A 5,296-nucleotide genomic window follows, 5' to 3' on the forward strand; every position below is an offset into this window, starting at 1 on the left:
TCCTTTAACCAGTGCTTCTGTACTTTCTGTGCAGTCAATGTTGTACTGGGTTCCACACTGGTATTCTTAAACTGCACACACTAATATATCTTCTGTACACACTGACATTTAACTTCAGAACTAAATACTAACTAATGAACTTAATGAACTGTCAATAAATAACACAATTAAGAGAAATAATCTATAATCAATCAAGTTTGCTACACAATTTACAGATCTACAAATGAAACTTCTGACTTGAAAATCTAATGATGTCTTAAACACATGAGTAACAGGAGTAAGTTAAATACAGGAAAATTAAGTGCAGTCTTTAAAAGGTTCTCAGAGAATGAAAACCTAAAGTATCAAAAGTATAGTATAGAGAATTAAAAAAAATAACTAATTTACAGTACAATTAATGTTTATTAATGTCCAGAACATCAGCAATACAGATTCATTACTGAAAACCTACATTCCTTTTATAACAGTCGACCAGGTTTTAATCCGCTCTTGAACATTTTGACCTGCAGAGGCAAAGATCATATGGACAAATGAGCAAAGATCAGATGCCTAACAAATAAAACCACAATAGAGTTTTCCAGGAACTAAGACAACTAGTATTAACACTTACAGAGAGTTTAAGGAAGAAGAAGCCAAACAAGAAAAGAACTGAAGCTGCCTGAAAGAACCATGTGATTTTTTGCGAGCCAATGAAATTCAGAATAAGAACCCCCTCCAGGCCAATACAGCTTGGTGTGTTTGGTCAGTTACTTCCTTTAGAATATTTTCATAGAGTTATAACTGTTGCTTTTTCTACGATGGCTCGAGCTGTGATTGCCGCTGTAATTCTCTACAAAATGTGTAAGTTCCATACTTAAGTCCACTGAGATCCGCTAACACTGTAAGGAAATCTGAGCTGTATAGTTTAATATATATATAGTTTTATTATTATATTTCACCTGTTTTTATTATTGATTTGGCTGAACTGTATTTTACAGGTTCTGTTCAATCAGCAGGAAATTCTGAGTCATTGTATCTCTCAATTAAACCTGGTGAAGCAGCTACTCTCCGCTGCCCATATGAAGAACACTCCAGCACGTCGATGAGGATGTGGTTCAAGCAAAGACTGGAGCATTCACCGCTGGAAGTGGTGTCAAAGTTAGGAACAAAAGATGCAATATTTTCTTCCCAGTTTAACCAGTCAAGATTTAAAGATTTAAACAGAAATGCGAGCAGCTTTTCTCTGACTATAGAAAATGTTACTAAACAAGACGAGGGGATGTACTTCTGTGGAGTGGGTGATGAAAAAACACTGAAGATATCTAACAGTACTTTCCTAGCTGTTACAGGTAATCACTTTACTTCTATTTATATACATGATCACAATATGTTCAATCATATCTTCAAATATACCTTTTCAAATATAATATTCACCTATTATTCGATGTCAGTCTGAGGTTCATTGTTGCTACTATTACTAATATACTAAATATATTCTGTAAATATTCATTATATACAATCAAGAAGCTTCAACACTGGAGCTTTAAACGAGTATCAGACACATAAGACCCAACTATACTACTGTGATCCAGATTTCACTCTGTCTGTATTACCAGGTGATATAAAGATCTCAGTGGATCAAACTCCAGTATTCCAGAAGATCATCATTGGCAATGGAACAACAGAGTGCTGGAGTAAGACGTCATCTCTTTATAGGTTAATTAAACTTGACCAAACTGTATCTAGCTAAGATGGTATGAAATGCTTACCCAGCCAGATTCGTCCAGTTCACAGTTTACTGCATCTAAGAATTACATCACAGAATTTATTATGAATATATTGCCTGACGACAGAGACATTTCCAACAATTCCCCACATTTATTTCAAAGTTTTCAGATTTATCAATGTTTTATAATTGTCAATATTACTTATAAAACTCAGAAGATGTGTATCAGTTCACCAGTATGTTTGGAGCAAAAACACAAATTTGCATTGGCAACATTGCAACCTCTATTTCCATCTGCTAACACTGTAAAGAAATCTGAGCCGTATAGTTGTTTTCTACACTGAACTATTTCACACCAAATTTGAAAAATAGGCATATTAATTATGCAGAAATGTTGAAAATCTTACATGACATTTAAACTTAATAATAACGACATTTGACTTGTTGGGCTTATAAGTTGCATCAAAATTATTGTCTTACAGCAGAGTCTGACGTTCGTCTACTGATGTCCCTTGGAGTGTTTTCGGGGGTGTGTGTGGTTGTTATCTGTGTTCAAGCCATTGTAATATTTAAGATGAGAAGGTCTGGTGGTAAGTGTTCATTGGGTTGTATCTGATTTTGGACTAGATTACTTCTTATATATCTTAAAGTAATTTGGATTCTTTCTACAGAGAAACTTCAGGAGGGTGAAGGACCTCCTAACCAGGTATTTCTCATACAGTTGCTGTTTTACTGTTAATATTTTGGTTAGGATTGGACAGTCTTCAATGCAATGGTTTACACCTGAACTTGTAAACCACTATCACCTGAGATCCCATTTGGGATTGCTTTTAATTATATATATATATACATATATATATTTAATGTTTTGCACAAAGGCACAACTGGAAGCACCCAGCCAATTCTGGCATCTAACTTCAACCATGTAGTTACTGCATTAAGTAACATAGAGTTACGGTAAATCTTAACTAATTTGATCTTGAGAAAACTGAAGCTCTTTGGCATCTTTTAGGTAGCTTGAAGCAGCTCATTAAATAACAATTAAATCAGGATCTGTTCTTTCCCACAGGATCATAATGCTGACAATCTGAATTATGCTCCCATTCGCTTCATTGACAAGAAAACCGGGAGAGAAAGAAAGAAAGAACAGCCTGAAGAACTCGTGTACTCCCAAGTGAGAATCTCCCATGCTAATGATCATCGTTCAAAGCGCTAGTTACCGAGGTTTTGAGTACCTGCTGTTATGCAGATGATGTCTTTAATGCCTTATTTGTTGTCAGGGAGAAATTCTACTTGCTGCTGTGTGTTTGAAAAGAATGGGTTTTTAGTGTCAAGACTGTATGGTCACTATGGACTTTAGTTCATGGACTTGTATTATGGGCTTCAGTTGTGCTTATTATTATTTATATTTCAGACTTTATATGGTAACAGTTCATCTTTAGATATTAATAAAAATACAAATAACCTATAAATAATTTAATGCTGTATCTAACATTGACTTTATAATTATTTTATATACTATGTGCTGTATTTCCCATAATGCGCACTGTTAGTAATTTAAATATATATATATATATACAAATATTAATAAAAATACTTTTGTTTAAGAAAATAAATTGAATGTATATAATTGCTCTCTCTCTCTCTCTCTTTATATATATATATATATATATATATATATATATATATATTTTTTTTTTTTTTTTTTTTTTTTTTCTTGAAAAAACTCTTTATTGATATTTGTGTGATACAAATCTCACATTTGTGTGATGTGAGAAAGGTAATATAATATACATTATATTTACACAAATTTATACAAAAAGAAATATACAACGCAGGGATGAGTGTCAAGTGTAAAGTGCAACACATGAAAAGTGTATGTACCTCCAAAAAAAAAAAAAAAACCTGTACCTTTTCATGAGATGGAAATAATGTTTATAACTGAGTGTGAGTTCAATGTAAATAATTACATTTAAGCATTTCTGCATTCTGTCTCCTCATCACAGCAAGTTCATACAATATAAAGGACAACTGCTGTGACCACATGATATAGAAAATAAAAATAAAGATATTTATTTGTCTGTCTTCCGGTCTATCTATGTATTCATGTTTGTATCTATCTGATCTTCTGCCTGGTTATCTATTTATCTTTCATAACATAAAGAATTCAATTGCAATGTAATTGTAAACTAAATTGAATGTAACATGTCCTGTTCCTGTTAAAGTAAAAATCCTATGTTTTAATAAACTCTGATGAAAAGGCCAGAAATGTTCTATTTTAAGTAGCATTTTTATGCTTGCTGTTCTTGCTGTGCCTTATATTCACTAATTTGCAGCTTCTACTCTGATCTTATTTAAAAGCATTAATCTCAGTAAAATGTTTACGAGTACAAACTCCAGATCCCTTCATACCAGACACAGGTAAGCATGAATACAATAAAATGTAAAAGGAATTTCTCATTTTGAAGAAAGAAGCTAAGAAGCTTAAAAGCTAAGATCATAGATATATTGTTTTGTTCTTCAACAGGTGCTTTTATTTCAACAATTCTCAAAAATAATTTACTGAGAACTGCCTCAGCTGAAAAAACAGTGCAGAACAGGATGGTTCCCCGTTCACTCTTACATTTTGTTTTTTGAGTTTGATAACAATCCATGCTGAACTTCCACCTACTGTTCTGGGGTTCAGGAGAACTCTCCTTTGAGCTAGAAGGCCAGACCCCATTCTATTAAGCAGAGCAAGGACTGAGAGATATGATTGGTTTAAAAGGTAAGACAGGGTGATGGTGATGGGCTAGACCTTCATCAATGACACATGACAGCCAAGATAGGAAATTATTAGAAATTAGATTGGAAGGTGGAGGGACTTCAGGCATGTTCCTCCTCCCAAAATTCAGTTTTTAACTCACCTACTGGCCTGTTTCAGATCATACCACACCATTACAATCAAGTTGATTGACAAAAGAAACCCACACTATACACACACATGTTTATATATATATTGTCAATTTAAATTTTCCTTTATTTTGCATTTTTACTTTCTAACATTATTGATGGACTTTTTATGTCCTCAAACTTGTGATTCAAATGAAACACCTGTTGTTGCCAGTAGGAGGCAGCATGACCATTGGCTATGCTTTGGGTACTTCCTGTAGTCTTGTGGTGCTTTCCTCTCAGACTACAGAAGCAGTCATGAACACAAGCTCTGTGAAGCCCTGGGACATTTTCAGTGCCATGTGCCTCACACTTGAGGTCAAGACATGACTGGAAAAGGCTGAACTGGCCATTGGAAAATATACACCCCAGTATACATAGAGTTCTATATGAGATGAAACATTTTAATGAACAGTTTGAATTTGTTGAAATTTTAAGAGAAACTGTGTTTATTTTTGCTTTTTCAAAAATGTTCAAAACATCTAATTAAGAACCTTGTGGCGAGCCAGTGCAATTACTTACCTGGCAGGGGAGATACCATGATCAAGAAGGTGGTTCACCCAGGGTGAGGCTCAGCCATTGCACTCTGGTTGTGCTGACCCCTGCGAATTCAACTGCATAAATTCTGGTAGTGGGGGACTGTGTTTGCGCTCTCCCCTG

The 5,296-nt window shown here is 34.3% G+C and overlaps 1 long non-coding RNA gene and 1 pseudogene across 1 annotated transcript; both read left to right on the forward strand.

The window, feature by feature from the left end:
* The first annotated feature begins 774 nt into the window (after positions 1 to 774).
* On the forward strand, positions 775 to 1,655 carry LOC140541529 (uncharacterized). The gene is made up of 3 exons (XR_011977932.1): positions 775 to 840; positions 978 to 1,328; positions 1,596 to 1,655. It is a non-coding gene; the product is annotated as an uncharacterized lncRNA (long non-coding RNA).
* A 3,495-nt stretch (positions 1,656 to 5,150) lies between these two features.
* Positions 5,151 to 5,296, forward strand: LOC140541610 (U1 spliceosomal RNA; annotated as a pseudogene).

The sequence above is a fragment of the Salminus brasiliensis genome, chromosome 19 (genome assembly GCF_030463535.1).
Source record: "Salminus brasiliensis chromosome 19, fSalBra1.hap2, whole genome shotgun sequence".
In the NCBI taxonomy this organism is placed as follows: Eukaryota; Metazoa; Chordata; class Actinopteri; order Characiformes; family Bryconidae; genus Salminus; species Salminus brasiliensis.